Source organism: Trachypithecus francoisi, unplaced genomic scaffold (assembly GCF_009764315.1).
Source record: "Trachypithecus francoisi isolate TF-2019V2 unplaced genomic scaffold, Tfra_2.0 Lachesis_group12, whole genome shotgun sequence".
In the NCBI taxonomy this organism is placed as follows: domain Eukaryota; kingdom Metazoa; phylum Chordata; class Mammalia; order Primates; family Cercopithecidae; genus Trachypithecus; species Trachypithecus francoisi.
In genome coordinates this window covers 74,566,164-74,588,495 of record NW_022681457.1, presented here as the reverse complement: position 1 = coordinate 74,588,495, position 22,332 = coordinate 74,566,164, and the positions used below count along the sequence as shown (strand labels likewise).

At 39.0% G+C, this 22,332-nt stretch overlaps 1 protein-coding gene across 2 annotated transcripts in view; it reads right to left on the bottom strand.

The window, feature by feature from the left end:
* AGBL4 (ATP/GTP binding protein like 4) overlaps nucleotides 1–22,332 on the bottom strand; it is a 1,514,939-nt gene that overhangs the window by 1,332,947 nt on the left and 159,660 nt on the right. The gene's annotated exons all lie outside the window — the stretch shown is intronic.

The window sequence follows — 22,332 nt, the reverse complement described above, 5'->3', positions numbered from 1 at the left end:
AACGGAGTTTGAAGAGCAGCTAAATCATCCAATGTCAAAGGAAAGTCAAGTCCCACCAAAGAGAGTATGGGAAGCAAGCACTGACTCCTCCATGGCAGAGCACAAGAAGAAGTAATGCTGGGTCCCATACAAGTGAGTAAAAAAGCTAAGCTAATTTTTAAATATTATTAAATGTCAAATAAGGAAATACGAGAGTGTGGAACTACTGAGTCATAGACACAAAGGGAATTCACATCCATTTGAAGACTCTGCTGTACAGGTCTCTACCAGATATTCAGAAGGAAGATTACAGGCAGGTAGGTAGACCAGAAAATGTTTTCCTTTGTGGTACAGACCTAGAGAAGGAGAGAGCCTTCTGTAACAGGAAAGGCATGAAGCCCCTTATGGGAAAAACAGCCTTACATGACTAGGGGAGCAATAACGAACTTATTACCTGAGTGCAAAAGTGAGAGGACGAGAAACAATAAAGGAAAAATCGTCTACACCTGAAGGAGTGGGAAACATTCCCAGAGAATATTAGAAGTATTATTCGTCACTATAAATGGATATACCTCTTTCCAGGTCATTTGTGTAGGGGCTTGTGTCAACCTAGTCTGGATATAAACTAGGTTTGAGTTTCACTGTTGCTATGGTCATCTTAAATACTCAATCACCCCAGCCACCCCTTCCCTCAAAAATAAAATAGCACTAGAATAATTTGAAGCTAGTTGGATACTGAAGATAACCATAGCAACAAAGAAACTCAAACACACCTTAACTCCAAGCTAGGTTGACACAAGCCCCCACCCAAATGAGCTGGAAAGAGATATATCCATTTATAGTTACAAATAATATTTGCAAGTATTAAGTACTATAAATACTATAAAACAGTAGTATTCTCTACTCTTCTGGTATTCAATAAAAAATTGTGAGACATAGCCAAAATATCAAGAAAAAACAACCTACTGTCTAGGGATAAAATGATACACAGGACCAGACACAGAAATGACCAGATACTGGAATTATCACACAATGAATTTTAAATAAAGCTTAATTATGTTAAAGGCTGTAGAGGAAAATGAGAACAAAATTCATGAAGAAATGGGAAATTTCATCAGTAAGACACAAACCACAATAATAATACAAAAGGAAATGATAAAACCAAAAATCACAGTAATAATGATGAAGAATGCCTTTAATGCATTCATCAGTACACTTGGCACAGCTGAAAAATAAATCAGTAAACTTTAGATCAATAAAAATAATCTAAACATAAATGCAAAGGGAAATAGGAAAGGCAAAAGGGAAAAAAGAGCAGAGCATCCAAGAGCTGTGGAACAATATCAGCCAATCTAAAATATATATATAATTGGGATTCCCGAGGATATAAGGGTAAGAATGAAGCAGAAAGATATCTGAAGATAAAATGTCTGAGAATTTTCCAAAAGTAATGAAAGATATTGAGCTACAAATCCAAACAGTAACTAGTAGAATAAATATATTATTAAAAATTATATATGTTATGCTTAAAGAGATAAATCACATACAAATTAACTAAGATAAAAATACATATTTCTCTTTGAAATACATAAACTGTGCAAACCAAAAGTCAAGGTAATGATATATTGAAATTACTGGGAAAAAGTCAATGTAAAATTTTATACCAATTGAAAATATCTTTCAAAGATGAGGTACAAACTAAAGGTATTTTAATAAAAATAAAAGCTGAGATAATTTATTATCAACAGTCCTGTGTTGTAAGAAATGCCAACAAAAGTTCTTCAGGCAGAAGAGAAATAATACCAGCTATAAACTAAGGTCCACACAATGAAATGAAGAGTTCCAAAAATGATATAAATAAAGGTAAATATAAATTTTCTTACTTTCAATCACTCTAAAAGATAAATGAGTATAGAAAAAATAGCAATGTATTGTGTGTTTATGCCATATAAAAAAGTAAAATATATTACAAAAATTGCACAAAAGATAGAAGAAGATGGCTGATGAGAGGTGCCTGACACTTGCCTCATTCACAAGGAAGGGGCCAGTGTCAGGCACCTCTAAAACAAGTAGACAACCACACATCGAATAAAGTGCCTAAGCGAGAACATTGGAATTCAGCAGGGAAGTAACAGGGACCCTCTGAGGCATTAAAGGAGAGGGAAGTGAAGCAACTGGCCCAGCCATGATTGTCTCAGATCCAAGAAAAGTTCCCCACTGCAAAGGAAAGGTAAGTAAAAGATCCCCAATGCTGCATATTCCCATCACAGATGCCTGCAATAGCCATGGGAGAGTCTAGCATAGAAAGTCATCTGGAGTCCATTGCAATTGTGTTGTTCTACAGAGGAAATTCACACTCAATTCTACTCACCCCCTGAACCCTAAGCAGGTACAACTTGCCACCATTTTGAGAACTAATCCCCCATCAGACTACATCTTGCCCTGGGGCCCAGCTGCCCCTGCATCTCCACATCCCTGGAGCCCCAAGGACATCCTCCCACATCCAACCAGAGGGCTGCAGCATTATGATGCCAGCTGGATCCAGCAATACATCTGGGTCCCCAGCACTGTAGCCATATAGTATCCTAAATCACCCAAAACAGGCAGTATAGCACACCAGGGAGGGTGCCCACAGGACAAAGGGAGCCAAAATGCACAGTTCCCAGAGTCTGAAAACCATCTTCCCCAGGACACTGCCATCAACAAAAACAACACGCCTCCAGCTGAAGGGTCACTGCACACCTGAATGCACCATCACAGAGCTTGAGAATAAGCCTGCCTATGTATGTCATCCAGGATCTGATGGTTTTATAGATGGTTGGCATTTCCCCAATTGGCAATCATTTTCTTTCCTGCTGCACTGTGAAGAGGTGCTTTTTGCCATAATTGTATGTTTCCTGAGGCCTCCCCAGCCATGTGGAATGGTGAGTCAATTAAACCTCTTTTCTTTATAAATTATCCAGTCTGGGTATTTCTTCCTAGCAGCATGAGAATGGACTAACACAAATACAAACAAAAAAGTTATTATGTAATGATAAAGAGATCAATTCAGTAACAGGATATAACAATGCACCCAACACCAGAACATCCAGATATATAAAGCAAATATTATTAGAGCTAAAGAGAGAAATAGACCCCAATACAACCATAGTGGGAAACTTCAAAACTCCCACATTCAGCATTGGACACATCATATAGAAAGAAAATCAGCACATTATCTGCACTATAAACCAAATGGACCTAACAGACATTTACAGAACATTTCATCCAAAAGCTGCAGAATACACATTCTTCTTATCAGCACATGGAACAGTTTCATGGATAGATCATATGTTAGGTCACAAAACAAGTCTCAAGAAATTTCAAAAAATCAAAATCATATCAAATATCTTGTCAGACCACAATGGGATAAAACTAGAAATCAATAACGAGGATCTCTGGAGATGGTAAAAATAGACAACAATTAAACAACATGTTTCTGTATTACCATGAGATCAATGAAAAAATTAAGAAGAAAAATTTTAAAATTTCTTGAAGCAAATGTAAAAGCAAACACAACATAAAAAACCTATGTGATAAAGCAAAAGCGGTGCTAAGGATATTTCACAACAATAAATTACAAAATCAAGTGGAAAGATTTTAACAATGTAATGCTGCACATCAAGAAAGTAGAAAAGCACAAATAAACCAAATGCAAAATAAGTAGAAGAAAATAAAAAAGATCAAAGCAGAACTAAACAAAATAGAATCTAAAAAAAATACAAAGGATAAGCAGAATGAATTAAAAGGTGTTTTTTTGAAAAGATAAAATCGATAAACTGCTAGCTAGCTAAATAAGACAAAGAGAGAAGACCCAAATAAATAAAATCAGAAATTAAAAAAGACATTACAACTGATACCATAGAAATACAAAGGACCATTAGAGACTATTATGAACAACTATGTGCTATCACATTGGAAAACCAAGAGAAGAAAGTATAAATGTGTGAACATATATGATCTATAAAGATTGAACCAGAAATAAATGGAAAACCTGAACAGACTAATAATGAGTAGTAAGATTAAATGAGTACTTTTAACAACCTCCCAATGAAGAAAGCACAGGAACAAATGGCTGTACTTCTGAAATTCACAAAACTTTTTTAAAAGAACTAGTATCAATTATCAAACTATTCTAAAAAGTGAAAGAGAATTCTTTCTAACTCATTCTATAAAAACAGCATTACGTTGATACTAATACCAGAGAAGGAAACAAGAAGAAGAAACAATAAGCCAATTTCTCTAATGAACATCGAATCAAAAATTATCAACAAAATACTAGCTAACTGAATCCAACAGCACATCAAAAAGGATATACACCATGCTCAAGTGGAATGTATCCCAGGGATGCAAGGACTGTTCAACATACACAAATCAATAAATGTGATATAACACATCAACAGAATGAAGGACAAAAACTGTATGATCACCTTAATAGATAAAAAAAACGCACTCCATAAAATGTATCATCATCCCTTCATGTAAATGCTCTTAACAAATTAGGTACAGAAAGAACATACCTCAACACAATAAAGGCAATATATGACAAACCCACAGTAACATCATACTGAATACAAAAAAATCTCAAAGTATTTCCTCTAAGAACAGAACAAGACAAGGATGCCCACTTTCACTTCTCTTACTCAACATGGTACTGGATGTTCTAGCCAGAGCCATTAGGCAAGAGGGGAAAAGAGAAATCCAAATGAGAAAAAAGGAAGCTAAATTATCCTTGTTCATAGATGACATGATCTTTTATTCAGAAAAACCTAAAGCTTCCACCAAAAAAATAAAATAAAATAAACTGTTGGAACTGATAAATTATTAAGTAAAGTTTCAAGATACAAATTCAACCTATGTAAGTCATAACTATTTCTATACACGAATAGTGAACAACTTGAAAAAAAATCAAGAAGGCAATCCCATTTACAATAGCTACAAAAAAAATTGAAATGCCTAGAAATAAATTTAACCAAGGGGTTGAAAGACTATAGTGAAAATTCCAAAACACTGATGAATATAAAAAGAAGACACGAACAAATGCAACAACCTCCCATGCTCATGGATTAGAAAATAAGCATTGTTAAAATGACCATAGCACCCAAAGCAATCTACAGAGTCAGAGTAATCTCTTTCAAAATACAAGTGACTTTCTTCACAGAAATAGAGAAAATAATCCTAAAATTGACATGGAAACACAAATACCCCAAATAGCCAACAACATTGAGCAAAGAGAACAAACATGGAGTCATCACACTACTATACTTCAAAATGTGCCAAAACAAAGTGCCACAGTAGTCAAAATAACATGGTGTTAGTAAATAAACAGATACATAGACCCTTGGAAGAGAACAAAAAAACAAAAAGTAATTTCCTGTATTTACAAAGGATTTTTAACAAAGGCACAGAGAACATACACTGGGGAAAGGACAATCTCTTCAATAAATGAGAACATACACTGGGGAAAGGACAGTCTCTTCAATAAATGGTGCTGTGAAAACTGAATATCCACATGCAGAAGAATGAAACTAGACCTCATCTCACACCACATACAAAAATCAACTCAATGTGAATTGTGGACTGAAATATAAGAACTGAAACTATAACACAATTAGAAGAAACACTTCAGGACATTGGTCTAGGCAAAGATTTAATGGCTAAGACATCAAAAGCACAGGCAACAGAAATCAAAATAGACCAATGGGACTAATTGAACTAAAAAGCTTCTGCACAGTGAAGGGAACAATCAACAAAATGATTAGACAATCTTTAGAATAAAAGAAAATATTTGCAAATTATTTACCCAATGGGACTAACTCTCTAGAATATACAAAGAACTCAAAAAACTCAACAACAACAAAAAAATCAAATATCCTCATTCAAAAGTGGACAGCAGGGTGTGTCCAAGATGGCTGAATAGGAACAGCTCCAGCCTCCAGCTCCCAGCATGAGTGACACAGAAGACGAGTGATTTCTGCATTTTCAACTGAGGTACCGGGTTCATCTCACTGGGGAGTGCCGGACTATCAGTGCTGGTCAGCTGGTGCAGCCCAACCAGCAAGAGCTGAAGCAGGGCGAGGCGTCACCTCACCTGGGAATCACAAGGGGGAAGCGAATCCCTTTTCCTAACCAAGGGAAACTGAGACACACAAGACCTGGAAAATCGGGTAACTACCGCCCTAATACTGCGCTTTACCAAGGGTCTCAGCAAACGACACACCAGGAGATTATATCCCACACCTGGACTGGAGGGTCCCATGCCCATGGAGCCTCCCTCATTGCTAGCACAGCAGTCTGAGATCTAACTGCAAGGCGGCAGCGAGGCTGGGGGAGGGGCGCCCACCATTGTTGAGGCTTCAGTGGGTAAACAAAGCCACTGGGAAACTCGAATTGGGTGGAGCCCATCACAGCTAAAGGAGGCCGGGCTGCCTCTGTAGACTCCTCCTCTGGGGACAGGGCATAGCTCAAACAAAAAGCAGCAGAAACCTCAACAGAGGTAAATGCCCCTGTCTGATAGGTTTGAAGAGAGCAGTGGATCTCCCAACACAGAGGTTGAGATCTGAGAACAGACAGACTGCCTGTTCAAGTGGGTCTCTGACCCCTGAGTAGCCTAACAGGAGACATCCCCAACTAGGTGCAGACCGACACCTCACACCTCACATGGTGGGGTACACTCCTGAGACGAAGCTTCCAGAGCAAGAATCAGACAGCAACACTCGCTGTTCAGCAATATTCTATCTTCTGCAGCCTCTGCCGCTGATACCCAGGCAAACAGGGTCTGGAGTGGACCTCAAGCAAACTCCAACAGACCTACAGCAGAGGGTCCTCACTGTTACAAGGAAAACTAACAAACAGAAAGGACACACACACCAAAACACAATCAGTACATCACCATCATCAAAGACCAAAGGCAGATAAAACCACACAGGTGGGGAAAAAGCAGTGCAGAAAAGCTGGAAATTCAAAAAATCAGAGCGCATCTCCCCCTCCAAAGGAACACAGCTCATTGCCAGCAACAGAACAAACCTGGATGGAGAATGACTTTGACGAGTTGAGAGAAGAAGGCTTCAGTCGATCAAACTTCTCAGAGCTAAAGGAGGAACTACATAACCAGCGCAAAGAAACTAAAAACCTTGCAAAAAGAATGGATGAATGGATAACTGGAATAATTAATGCAGAGAAGACCTTAAAAGAACTGATAGAGTTGAAAACCGTAGCACGAGAACTATGTGACAAATGCACAAGCTTCACTAACCAACTCGATAGACTGAAAGAAAGAGTATCAGCGATTGAAGATCAAATGAATAAACTAAGTGAGAAGAGAAGTTTAGAGAAAAAAGAGGAAAAAGAAATGAACACAGCCTCCAAGAAGTATGGGATTATGTGAAAAGACCAAATCTACGTCTGATTGGTGTGCCTGAAAGTGACGGGGAAAATGGAACCAAGTTGGAAAACACTCTGCAGGATATCATCCAGGAAAACTTCCGCAACCTAGTAAGGCAGGCCAACATTCAAATTCAGGAAATACAGAGAACATCACAAATATACTCCTTAAGAACAGCAACTCCAAGACACATAATTGTCAGATTCCCCAAGGTTGAAATGAAGGAAAAAAATGTTAAGAGCAGCCAGAGAGAAAGTTCGGGTTACACACAAAGGGAAGCCCATCAGACTAACAGCTGATCTCTCGGCAGAAACTCTACAAGCCAGAAGAGAGTGGGGGCCAATATTCAACATTCTTAAAGAAAAGAATTTTCAACCCATAATTTCATATCCAGCCAAATTAAGTTCCAAAAGTGAAGGAGAAATAAAATCCTTTACAGACAAGCAAATGCTTAGAGATTTTGTCACCACCAGGCCTGTCCTACAAGAGATCCTGAAGGAAGCACTAAACATGGAAAAGAACAACAGGTACCAACCATTGCAAAAACATGTCAAAATGTAAAATCCATTGATGCTAGGAAGAAACTGCATCAACTACCAAGCAAAATAACCAGCTAATACCATAATGGCAGGATCAAGTTCACATATAACAATATCAACCTTAAATGTAAATGGACTAAATGGTCCAATTAAAAGACACAGACTGGCAAACTGGATAAAGAATCAAGACATATCAGTTGGCTATATTCAGGAGACCCATGTCACATGCAGAGACACACATAGGCGAAAAATAAAGGGATAGAGGAAGATCTAATAAGCAAATGGAAAACAAAAAAAAGCAGGGGTTATTTGCAATCCTAGTCTCTGATAAAACAGACTTTAAACCATCAAAGATCAAAAGAGACAAAGAAGGCCATTACATAATGGTAAAGGGATCAATTCATCAGGAAGAGCTAACTATCCTAAATATATATGTACTCAATACAGGAGCACTCAGATTCATAAAGCAAGTCCTTAGAGACTTACAAAGAGACTTAGACTCCCATACAATAATAATGGGAGACTTCAACACCCCACCGTCAACATTAGACAGATCAATGAGACAGGAAGTTAACAAGGATATCCAGGAATTGAACTCATCTCTGCAGCAAGCAGACCTGATAGACATCTACAGAACTCTCCACCCCAAATCAACAGAATATACATTCTTCTCAGCACCACATCACACTTATTCCAAAATTGACTACACAGTTGGAAGTAAAGCACTCCTCAGCAAATGTACAAGAAAAGAAATTATAACAAACTGTCTCTCAGACCACAGTGCAATTAAACTAGAACTCAGGACTAAGAAACTCAATCAAAACCGCTCAATTACATGGAAAATGAACAGCCTTTTTATTGAAAGCAGCCTGCTTCTGAACGACTACTGGGTACATAACGAAATGAAGGCAGAAATAAAGATGTTCTTTGAAACCAATGAGAACAAAGATACAACATACCAGAATCTCTGGGAAATATTTAAAGCAGTATGTAGATGGAAATTTATAGCACTAAATGCCCACAAGAGAAAGCTGGAAAGATCTAAAATGGACACTCTAACATCACAATTAAAAGAACTAGAGAAGCAAGAGCAAACATATTCAAAAGCTAGCAGAAGGCAAGAAATAACTAAGATCAGAGCAGAACTGAAGGAAATAGAGACACAAAAAACTCTCCAAAAATCAATTAATCCAGGAGCTGGTTTTTTGAAAAGATCAACAAAATTGATAGACCACTAGCAAGACTAATAAAGAAGAAAAGAGAGAAGAATCAAATAGATGCAATAAAAAATGATACATGTGATATCACCACCGACCCCACAGAAATACAAACTACCATCAGAGAATACTATAAATACCTCCACGCAAATAAACAAGAAAACCTAGAAGAAATGGATAATTTCCTGGAGACTTACACTCTCCCAAGACTAAACCAGGAAGAAGCTGAATCCATCAATAGTCCAATAGCAGACTCTGAAATTGAGGCAATAATTAATAACCTACCAACCAAAAAAAGTCCAGGACCAGACGAATTCACAGCCGAATTCTACCAGAGGTACAAGGAGGAGTGGGTACCATTCCTTCTGAAACTATTTCAATCAATAGAAAGAGACGGAATCCTCCCTAACTCATTTTATGAGGCCAATATCATCCTGATACCAAAGCCTGACAGAGATACAACAAAAAAAGAGAATTTTAGACCAAGATCCCTGATGAACATCGATGCAAAAATCCTCAATAAAATACTGGCAAACCGGATTCAGCAGCACATCAAAAAGCTTATCCACCATGATCAAGTGGGCTTCATCCCTGGGATGCAAGGCTGGTTCAACATACGCAAATCAATAAACGTAATCCAGCATATAAACAGAACCAAAGACAAAAACCACATGATTATCTCAATAGATGCAGAAAAGACCTTTGATAAAATTCAATATCCCCTCAAGCTAAAAACTCTCAATAAATTCGCTATTGATGGAACGTATCTCAAAATAATAAGAGCTATTTATGACGAACCCACAGCCAATATCATACTGAATGGACAAAAACTGGAAGCATTTCCTTTGAAAACTGGCACAAGACAGGGATGCCCTCTCTCACCACTCCTATTCAACATAGTGTTGGAAGTTCTGGCTAAGGCAATCGGGCAAGAGAAAGAAATAAAGGGCATTCAGTTAGGCAAAGAAGAAGTCAAATTGTCCCTATTTCCAGACAACATGACTGTATATTTAGAAAACCCCATCGTCTCAGCTCAAAATCTCCTTATGCTGATAAGCAACCTCAGCAAAGTCTCAGGATACAAAACCAATGTGCAGAAATCACAAGCATTCTTATACACCAGTAACAGACAAACAGAGAGCCAAATCATGAATGAACTTCCATTCACAATTGCTTCAAAGAGAATAAAATACCTAGGAATCCAACTTACAAGGGATGTAAAGGACCTCTTCAAGGAGAACTACAAACCACTGCTCAGTGAAATCAAAGAGGACACAAACAAATGGAAGAACATATCATGCTCATGTATAGGAAGAATCAATATTGTGAAAATGGCCATATTGTCCAAGGTAATTTATAGATTCAATGCCATTCCCATTAAGCTACCAATGACTTTCTTCAAGGAATTGCAAAAACCTGCTTTAAAATTCATATGGAACCAAAAAAGAGCCCGCATTGCCAAGACAATCCTAAGTCAAAAGGACAAAGCTGGAGGCATCATGCTACCTGACTTCAAACTATACTGCAAGGCTACAGTAAGCAAAACAGCATGGTACTGGTACCAAAACAGAGATATAGACCAATGGAACAGAACAGAGGCCTCAGAAACAATAACACACATCTACAGCCATCTGATCTTTGACAAACCTGAGAGAAACAAGAAATGGGGAAAGGATTCCCTATTTAATAAATGGTGCTGGGAAAATTGGCTAGCCATAAGTAGAAAGCTGAAACTGGATCCTTTCCTTACTCCTTATACAAAAATTAATTCAAGATGGATTAGAGACTTAAATGTTAGACCTAATAGCATAAAACCTAGAAGAAAACCTAGGGAATACCATTCAGGACATAGGCATGGGCAAGGACTTCATGTCTAAAACACCAAAAGCAACGGCAACAAAAGCCCAAATGGACAAATGGGATCTAATTAAACTAAAGAGCTTCTGCACAGCAAAAGAAACTACCATCAGAGTGAACAGGCAACCTACAGAATGGGAGAAAATTTTTGCAATCTACTCATCAGACAAATGGCTAATATCCAGAACCTACAAAGAACTCAAACAAATTTAGAAGAAAAAAACAAACAACCTCATCAAAAAGTGGGCAAAGGATATGAACAGACACTTCTCAAAAGAAGACATTCATACAGCCAACGGGCACATGAAAAAATGCTCATCATCACTCACCATCAGAGAAATGCAAATCAAAACCACAATGAGATACCATCTCACACCAGTTAGAATGGCAATCATTAAAAAGTCAGGAAACAACAGGTGCTGGAGAGGATGTGGAGAAACAGGAACACTTTTACACTGTTGGTGGGACTGTAAACTAGTCTAACCATTGTGGAAAACAGTGTGGCGATTCCTAAAGGATCTAGAACTAGAAATACCACTTGACCCAGCCATCCCATTACCGGGGATATACCCAAAGGATTATAAGTCATGCTGCTATAAAGACACATGCACACATATGTTTATTGTGGCACTATTCACAATAGCAAAGACTTGGAATCAACCCAAATGTCCATCAGTGACAGACTGGATTAAGAAAATGTGGCATATATACACCATGGAATACTATGCAGCCATGAAAAAGGATGAGTTCATGTCCTTTGCAGGGACATGGATGCAGCTGGAAACCATCGTTCTCAGCAAACTATGGCAAGAACAGAAAACCAAACACCGCATGTTCTCACTCATAGGTGGGAACTGAACAATTAGATCACTTGGACACAGCAAAGGGATCATCACACACTGGGTCCTATTGTGGGGAGGGGGTCGGGGGGAGGGCTAGCATTAGGAGATATACCTAATGTAAATGACGAGTTAATGGGTGCAGCACACCAACATGGCACATGTATACAGATGTAACAAACCTGCATGTTGTGCACATGTACCCTAGAACTTAAAGTATAATAAAAAATAAAAAAAATTTAAAAAGTGGACAGCAGAAATGATCAGATATTTCTCAAAAGAAGACACACAAATGACCCCAAAACATATGAAAAAATGCTCAACATCACTAATCATCAAGGAACGGCACACCAAACCACAATGAGATATCATCTCACCCTGGTAGAATGACTACTATCAATAGGATAAAAAATAACAAATGCAGGCAAGGAAGAAAAGAAAAGGCAATTTTTCTATACCATTATAAGAAATAGTGGAAGGGGCGGAGCAAGATGGCCGAATAGGAACAGCTCCAGTCTCCAACTCCCAGCGCGAGCCACACAGAAGACCGGTGATTTCTGCATTTTCAACTGAGGTACTGGGGTCATCTCTCTAGGGAGTGCCGGACAATCGGTGCTGGTCAGCTGCTGCAGCCTGACCAGCGTGAGCTGAAGCAGGGCGAGGCATCGCCTCACCTGGAAGTGCAAGGGGGAAGGGAATCCCTTTTCCTAGCCAGGGGAACTGAGACACACAACACCTGGAAAATCGGGTAACTCCCACTCCAATACTGCACTTTAAGGAAACAGGCACACCAGGAGAATATATCCCACACCTGGCCGGGAGGGTCCCACGCCCACGGAGCCTCCCTCACTGCTAACACAGCCGTCTGCCGCGATCTATCCACAAGGCAGCAGCGAGGCTGGGGGAGGGGCGCCCGCCATTGCTGAGGCTTAAGTAGGTAAACAAAGCCGCTGGGAAGCTCGAACTGGGTGGAGCTCACAGCAGCTCAAGGAAGCCTGCCTGTCTCTGTAGACTCTACCTCTGCGGACAGCGCACAGCTGCAGTCCATTAGGGGAAAGAGCGGGGGGGCCCCTGCAGAGGCGAACGACTCTGTCTGACAGCTTTGGGGAGAGCCGTGGATCTCCTAACGCGGAGGTTGAGATCTGAGAACGGACAGACTGCCTGCTCAGGTGGGTCCCTGACCCTGAGTAGCCTAGCTGGGAGACATCCCCCACTAGGGGCAGTCTGACACCCCACACCTCACAGGGTGGCGTCACCCCTGAGAGGAAACTTCCAAAGAAAGAATCAGACAGGTACACTCGCTGTTCAGCAATATTCTATCTTTGGCAACCTCTGCTGCTGATACCCAGGCAAACAGGGTCTGGAGTGGACCTCAAGCAATCTCCAACAGACCAACAGACAGTCCTTCTGACTGTCAGACGGAAAACTATCAAACACCAAGGACACCTATACAAATCCCCATCAGTACGTCACCATCATCAAGTCAGAGACAGATAAAACCACAAAGATGGGGAAGAAGGAGGGCAGAAAAGCTGGAAATTCAAAAAATAAGAGCGCATCTCCCCCTGCAAAGGAGCGCAGCCCATCGCCAGCAACGGATCAAAGCTCGTCAGAGAATGACTTTGACGAGATGAGAGAAGAAGGCTTCAGTCCATCAAACCTCTCAGAGCTAAAGGAGGAATTACGTACCCAGTGCAAAGAAACTAAAAATCTTGAAAAAAAAGTGGAAGAATTGACAGCTAGACTAATTAATGCAGAGAAGATCATAAACGAAATGACACAGATGAAAACCATGACACGAGAAATACGTGACAAATGCACAAGCTTCAGTAACCGACTCGATCAACTGGAAGAAAGAGTATCAGCGATTGAGGATCAAATGAATGAAATGAAGTGAGAAGAGAAACCAAAAGAAAAAAGAAGAAAAAGAAATGAACAAAGCCTGCAAGAAGTATGGGATTATGTAAAAAGACCAAATCTACGTCTGATTGGGGTGCCTGAAAGTGAGGGGGAAAATGGAACCAAGTTGGAAAACACTCTTCAGGATATCATCCACGAGAACTTCCCCAACCTAGTAGGGCAGGCCAACATTCAAATTCAGGAAATACAGAGAACGCCACAAAGATACTCCTCCAGAAGAGCAACTCCAAGACACATAATTGCCAGATTCACCAAAGTTGAAATGAAGGAAAAAATCTTAAGGGCAGCCAGAGAGAAAGGTCGGGTTACCACAAAGGGAAGCCCATTAGAATAACAGCAGACCTCTCGGCAGAAACTCTACAAGCCAGAAGAGAGAGGGGCCAATATTCAACGTTCTTAAAGAAAAGAATTTTAAACCAGAATTTCATATCCAGCCAAACTAAGCTTCATCAGTGAAGGAGAAATAAAATCCTTTACAGATAAGCAAATGCTTAGAGATTTTGTCACCACCAGGCCTGCCTTACAAGAGACCCTGAAGGAAGCCCTAAACATGGAAAGGAACAACCGGTACCAGCCATTGCAAAAACTTGCCAAAATGTAAAGACCATCGAGGCTAGGAAGAAACTGCATCAACTAACGAGCAAAATAACCAGTTAATATCATAATGACAGGATCAAGTTCACACATAACAATATTAACCTTAAATGTCAATGGACTAAATGCTCCAATTAAAAGACACAGACTGGCAAACTTGATAAAGAGTCAAGACCCATCAGTCTGCTGTATTCAGGAGACTCATCTCACATGCAGAGACATACATAGACTCAAAATAAAGGGATGGAGGAAGATCTACCAAGCAAATGGAGAACAAAAAAAAGCAGGGGTTGCAATCCTAGTCTCTGATAAAACAGACTTTAAACCATCAAAGATCAAAAGAGACAAAGAAGGCCATTACATAATGGTAAAGGGATCAATTCAATAGGAAGAGCTAACTCTCTAAATATATATGCACCCAATACAGGAGCACCCAGATTCATAAAGCAAGTCCTTAGAGACCTACAAAGAGACTTAGACTCCCATACAATAATAATGGGAGACTTCAACACTTCACTGTCAACATTAGACAGATCAACGAGACAGAAAGTTAACAAGGATATCCAGGAATTGAACTCATCTCTGCACCAAGCGGACCTAATAGACATCTATAGAACTCTCCACCCCAAATCAACAGAATATACATTCTTCTCAGCACCACATCGCACTTATTCCAAAATTGACCACATAATTGGAAGTAAAGCACTCCTCAGCAAATGTACAAGAACAGAAATTATAACAAACTGTCTCTCAGACCACAGTGCAATCAAACTAGAACTCAGGACTAAGAAACTCAATCAAAACCGCTCAACTACATGGAAACTGAACAACCTGCTCCTGATGACTACTGGGTACATAACGAAATGAAAGCAGAATAAAGATGTTCTTTGAAACCAATGAGAACAAAGATACAACATACCAGAATCTCTGGGACACATTTAAAGCAGTGTGTAGAGGGAAATTTATAGCACTAAATGCCCACAAGAGAAAGCAGGAGAGATCTAAAATGGACACTCTAACATCACAATTAAAAGTACTACAGAGGCAAGAGCAAACACATTCAAAAGCTAGCAGAAGGCAAGAAATAACTAAGATCAGAGCAGAACTGAAGGAGATAGACACAAAAAACCCTCCAAAAAATCAATGAATCCAGGAGTTGGTTTTTTGAAAAGATCAACAAAATTGACAGACCGCTAGCTAGACTAATAAAGAAGAAAAGAGAGAGGAATCAAATAGACGCAATAAAAAATGATAAAGGGGATATCACCACCGACCCCACAGAAATACAAACAACCATCAGAGAATACTATAAATGCCTCTATGCAAATCAACTAGAAAATCTAGAAGAAATGGATAATTTTCTAGACACTTACACTCTCCCAAGACTAAACCAGGAAGAAGTTGAATCCCTGAATAGACCAATAGCAGGCTCTGAAATTGAGGCAACAATTAATAGCCTACCCACCAAAAAAGTCCAGGACCAGATGGATTCACAGCTGAATTCTACCAAGGTACAAGGAGGAGCTGGTACCATTCCTTCTGAAACTATTCCAATCAATAGAAAAAGAGGGAATCCTCCCTAACTCTTTTTATGAGGCCAACATCATCCTGATACCAAAGCCTGGCAGAGACACAACAAAAAAAGAGAATTTTAGACCAATATCCCTGATGAACATCGATGCAAAAATCCTCAATAAAATACTGGCAAACGGATTCAGCAGCACATCAAAAAGCTTATCCACCATGATCAAGTGGGCTTCATCCCTGGGATGCAAGGCTGGTTCAACATTCGCAAATCAATAAATGTAATCCAGCATATAAACAGAACCAAAGACAAGAACCACATAATTATCTCAATAGATGCAGAAAAGGCTTTTGACAAAATTCAACAGCCCTTTATGCTAAAAACGCTCAATAAATTTGGTATTGATGGAACGTACCTCAAAATAATAAGAGCTATTTATGACAAACCCACAGCTAATATCATACTGAATGGGCAAAAACTGGAAAATTCCCTTTGAAAACTGGCACAAGACAGGGATGCCCTCTCTCAGCACTCCTATTCAACATAGTCTTGGAAGTTCTGGCTAGGGCAATCAGGCAAGAGAAAGAAATCAAGGGTATCCAGTTAGGAAAAGAAGAAGTCAAATTGTCCCTGTTTGCAGATGACATGATTGTATATTTAGAAAACCCCATTGTCTCAGCCCAAAATCTCCTTAAGCTGATAAGCAACTTCAGCAAAGTCTCAGGATACAAAATTAATGTGCAAAAATCACAAGCATTCTTATACACCAGTAACAGACAAGCAGGGAGCCAAATCAGGAATGAACTTCCATTCACAATTGCTTCAAAGAGAATAAAATACCTAGGAATCCAGCTTACAAGGGATGTAAAGGACCTCTTCAAGGAGAACTACAAACCACTGCTCAGTGAAATCAAAGAGGACACAAACAAATGGAAGAACATACCATGCTCATGGATAGGAAGAATCAATATCATGAAAATGGCCATACTGCCCAAGGTGATTTATAGATTCAATGCCATCCCCATCAAGCTACCAATGACTTTCTTCACAGAATTGGAAAAAACGGCTTTAAAGTTCATATGGAACCAAAAAAGAGCCCGCATTGCCAAGACAATCCTAAGTCAAAAGGACAAAGCTGGAGGCGTCACGCTACCTGACTTCAAACTATACTACAAGGCTACAGTAACCAAAACAGCATGGTACTGGTACCACAACAGAGAAATAGACCAATGGAACAGAACAGAGTCCTCAGAAATAATACACACATCTACAGCCATCTGATCTTTGACAAACCTGAGAGAAACAAGAAATGGGGAAGGATTCCCTATTTAATAAATGGTGCTGGGAAAATTGGCTAGCCATAAGTAGAAAGCTGAAACTGGATCCTTTCCTTACCCCTTATACGAAAATTAATTCAAGATGGATTAGAGACTTAAATGTTAGACCTAATACCATAAAAACCTAGAAGAAAATCTAGGTAGTACCATTCAGGACATAGGCATGGGCAAGGACTTCATGTCTAAAACACCAAAAGCAACGGCAGCAAAAGCAAAAATTGACACATGGGATCTAATTAAACTAAAGAGCTTTTGCACAGCAAAAGAAACTACCATCAGAGTGAACAGGCAACCTGCAGAATGGGAAAAAATTTTTGCAACCTACTCATCTGACAAAGGGCTAATATCCAGAATCTACAAAGAACTCAAACAAATATACAAGAAAAAAACAAACAACCCCATCAAAAAGTGGGGAAAGGCTATGAACAGACATTTCTCAAAAGAAGACATCCATACAGCCAACAGACACATGAAAAAATGCTCATCATCACTGGCCATCAGAGAAATGCAAATCAAAACCACAATGAGATACCATCTCATACCAGTTAGAATGGCAATCATTAAGAAGTCAGGAAACAACAGGTGTTGGAGAGGATGTGGAGAATAGGAACACTTTTACACTGTTGGTGGGATTGTAAACTAGTTCAACCATTATGGAAAACAGTATGGCGATTCCTCAAGGATCTAGAACTAGATGTACCATATGACCCAGCCATCCCACTACTGGGTATATACCCAAAGGATTATAAATTACTCTACTACAAAGACACATGCACACGTATGTTTATTGCGGCACTATTCACAATAGCAAAGACTTGGAATCAACCCAAATGTCCATCTGTGACAGACTGGATTAAGAAAATGTGGCACATATACACCATGGAATACTATGCAGCCATCAAAAAGGATGAGTTTGCGTCCTTTGTAGGGACATGGATGCAGCTGGAAACCATCATTCTTAGCAAACTATCACAAGAAGAGAAAACCAAACACCGCATGTTCTCACTCATAGGTGGGAACTGAACAATGAGATCACTTGGACTCGGGAAGGGGAACATCACACACTGGGGCCTATCATGGGGAGGGGGGAGGAGGGAGGGATTGCATTGGGGAGTTATACATGATATAAACGTCATGCACATGTACCCTAGAACTTAAAGTATAATAAAAAAAAATATATATATATAAGATATATTAAAAAAAAAAGAAATAGTGGAAATGTAAATTAGTACATTAGTCCATAGACACGATGGAACACAGTATAAAAGTTTCCTAAATATCTAAATATAAAACTACTATACAATCCAGCAATTCCAGTACAGGATATTTATCTAAAGGAAACAAAATCAATGATATATTGATATATCTAACAGACAGACTGCCATACTGGTTAAAATAGGAAAATCCAATGACATACTATTTGTAGAATATTAAGTTTAAATATTATATAAAGTCATGAATAGATTACAAGTAAAAGGTTTGAAAGGGCCATGCAAACAATAATAAAAAGAGAGCTCGAGAGGCTATATTAAAATAAGAGAATGCAGACTTAAGAACATGAACTAAAACTAGGAATAAAGACAACCATTAAATAGTGATAAAGGAGTCAGCTCACTAAGACCAAAAATCTTAAAAGTATACGCACCTAACAACACCACTTGAAAATGCATGAAAAAGGCCAGGCACAGTGGCTCACACCTGTAATCCCAGCACTTTGTGAGGCTGAGGCGGCAGATCACCTGAAATCAGGAGTTCAAGACCAGCCTGACCAACATGGCAAAACCCTGTCTCTACTAAAAATCGAAAAATTAGTCTGGTGTGGTGGCAGGTGCCTATAATCCCAGCTATTTGGGAGAATGAGGCACAAGAATCATTTGAACCTGGGAGGCAGAGTTTGCAGTGAGCTGAGACTGCGCCATTGCACTCCAGCCCGGGCTACAGAGTAAGACTCTATCTCAAAAGAAAAAAGAAAAAGAAAAAGAAAATGCATGAAAGAAACTAATAGATATAAAAGATGAAATATACAAAACCACAATTATGTTTAACCCCTCAATACTACTATTTCAGTAATCAATAGAACTAGTTGACATATTAGCAATATCAGGAATGAAAAGGGTAACATCACTAAAATCTGCTGGGCAATAAGAGGATAATGAGAGAACATTATAAACAATGTCAACTCCTAATTTTGTGAACTTAGATGAAACTACAAAGCAGATGAAGACATTAAACAAGAAGAAAACTAAAAACCGGTATTCCTTCTGAACATAGACTCAAAAACCTCAGCAAAGTATTAGCAAATCAAATCCATCAGTCTGAGGAAAGTATATCATGACCAAGCACAATTTATCTTGGGTGTGCAAGATTGGTTCAACATTCAGAAATCAATTAATGTAATTCACCATAGTGACAGATCCATAAAGAAAATCTATACGATCATCTCAACAAATGCACAAAAAAAGCATTTGACAAAATTCAAAATTCAGTATCTACTTATTCTCAGAATATGAAGAATTAAAAGGAAATTCCTTGACATTATAAAAGGAATCTTTATATATTTATCTTACATACTATGTAATTACATATTTTTTAAAAATATACTTAAATTATATTTAATTGTGAAAGACTAAAAATTTCCCCCAGTATTGTTTACTAGATAAAAATGCCCACTGTCATCATTCTTATTCAACATCATCCTAAAGGTTCTAAATGTGCAATAAACAAAGAAGAGAAATTAAAACTGTACATACTGTCCCTAATCATACACAACAGAATTGTCTAGAGAAAAAATCACAAAAAAACTACTCAAAAGCTACTAGAATAAATAAGCTCAGCAAGATTAAAGGACAAAAGGTCAATAGAAAAAAATCAATCATATCTCTATATAATTAGCAATAAGCAATTGCAAATTAAAAATTAAAATCAGTAATATTTATAACACCAAAATAAAAGTTATAAATCTAATAAACATTTGCAAAATCTGTACACTTAAAACTAGAACCAGTGATAAATTTTTAAAAGGTCTAAATAAACAGAGAAACAAACCATGTGAATGGATTGGAAGGCTAAATGTTGCCCAAAGTCAATTCTCCATATATCAATCTACAGATTCAATACAATCCCAACTGAATACCCAACCAACTGGTTCTAAAATGTATACGGAAAAGCAAACAAACTAAAGAAATCAAAACAATTTTGGAAAAAATCAGTGTGGGATTGGAAAAGAGACTGAAACATAGTTCACTGGAATAAAACTAAATGCAGAAATGCAAATACATACATGGTTGATTGATTTTCGATAAAAGTGCAAAGGCAATTCAATGTAGAGAAGAAAATATTTACTAATTGGCCATCAATAATCCATATGAGGTTGGGCTCAGTGGCTCATGCTTGTAATCCCACCACTTTGGAAGGCAGATGTAGGTGAATCGCTTCAGCCCAGAAGTTTGAGACCAGCCTGGGCAACACAGAGAAACCCCATCTCAACAAAAACTTTAAAAAGTTAGCTGGCAGTGATGGCACATGCCTGTAGTCCCAGTAACTCAGGAGGCTGAAATGGAAGAATCACCTGAGCCCAGGAGCTCGAGACTGCAGTGAGCCGTGATTGTGCCACTGCACTCCAGTCTGAGTGTCAGACAGAACCTGTCTCAAAAAAATAGTAATAATGGGGAGGCAGATAAAGATAGAGAAATAGAAAGCTCCACAAATTATCCCCTTCCCCAGAAAAGAAAAAGAAAAAGAAAAAAAAGTTAACAACTATCTACACAGAAAAAAAAAACATCTACTGTAAGAACCAAAAATCAGATGAGCACTCACAGTACCTGGTTTTAACTTCCTATCACTGAAAAAGGCACTGAAGAGATCACAAAAACAGTCCTGAATCACCAATGCGACCCCTCCCCAACCTAGGCAGCTACAGAGTGGTGTAAAGAGCATATCTGGCTGCTGAGAGTGGGATAACACATTAATTGAGACACACTGAACTCGGTGCTGTTCTGTTAGAGCAGGGAGGGAAAAAACAGACCAAACTCAGCTGATGCTCACCCATAGAGAAAGCATTTAAACCAGCCCAGGTCCCATTGTGAGTACCCACAAGCCTTCCATCAAGGGCCAAAGTGCTCCTGGTCTCCAAGTAAACTTGAAAGGCAGTCTAGGCCATAAGAACTGTAACTCTTAGGTAAGCCTAGAGCTGAACTAGGCCCAGAGATAGTGGACTGGAAGGGGCACATGACATACAGAGATATCATCTGGGGTAGCCAAGGAAGTGCAGGTATCACCTTTCCCCTAACCCTAGGCTGTAGAGCTTGTGGTTCCAAAAGAAACATTTCCTTCTGCTAAAAAAGAGGAAAGAAAAGAATAGTGAGGATAGTGAGGACTTTGTCCTACATCTTGGACACCAGCTCGGCCACAGCATGACAGGGCACTGGTCAGAGTAATGAAGCCCTTGTTACAGGCCTTAGCACCCAGATGACATTTCTAGACACACCTTGGCATTTCGTAGAGGTCTACCACCTTGATGGTCTTGGAGAACTTTTTAAAAGTTATTTCAATCTCTATGTTAAATTTATCTGATAGAATTCGGAATTCCTTCTCTGTGTTATCTTGGATTTGAGTTACCTCAACACAGCTGTTTTGAATAGGTGGCCCAGAAAACAGAGAGACTCCGTATATTTATTACAAAGTAGGGGAAGAGAAGAAGAGCCTCTGCCTGCTAATCCAGAGAATATACTTAGATCTTCTCCAAGACGATCAAGGTGGTACACCTCTACAACTCTGCTAGAACCACAGTGTAACTGGGCTTGGTGTGCCCTCTAAAGTAGATACAGCTTAGATCACAACACTCAAGTCCTTTTGAATATCTGAAAAACCTTCCCGAGAAGGATGGCTACAAACAAGCCTAGAAACTGAAGACTAACACTAAATACCTAACTTTTCAATGCCCAAACACCAAAAAACATCTACTAGCATCTAAACCACCCACAAAAACATGGTCTCACCAAACGAACAAATAAAACACAAGAGCCCAAGCCTGGAAAAATAGAGATATGTGACCTTTCAGAGAATTCAAAATTGCCATGTTGAGGTAACTCAAAGAAATCCAA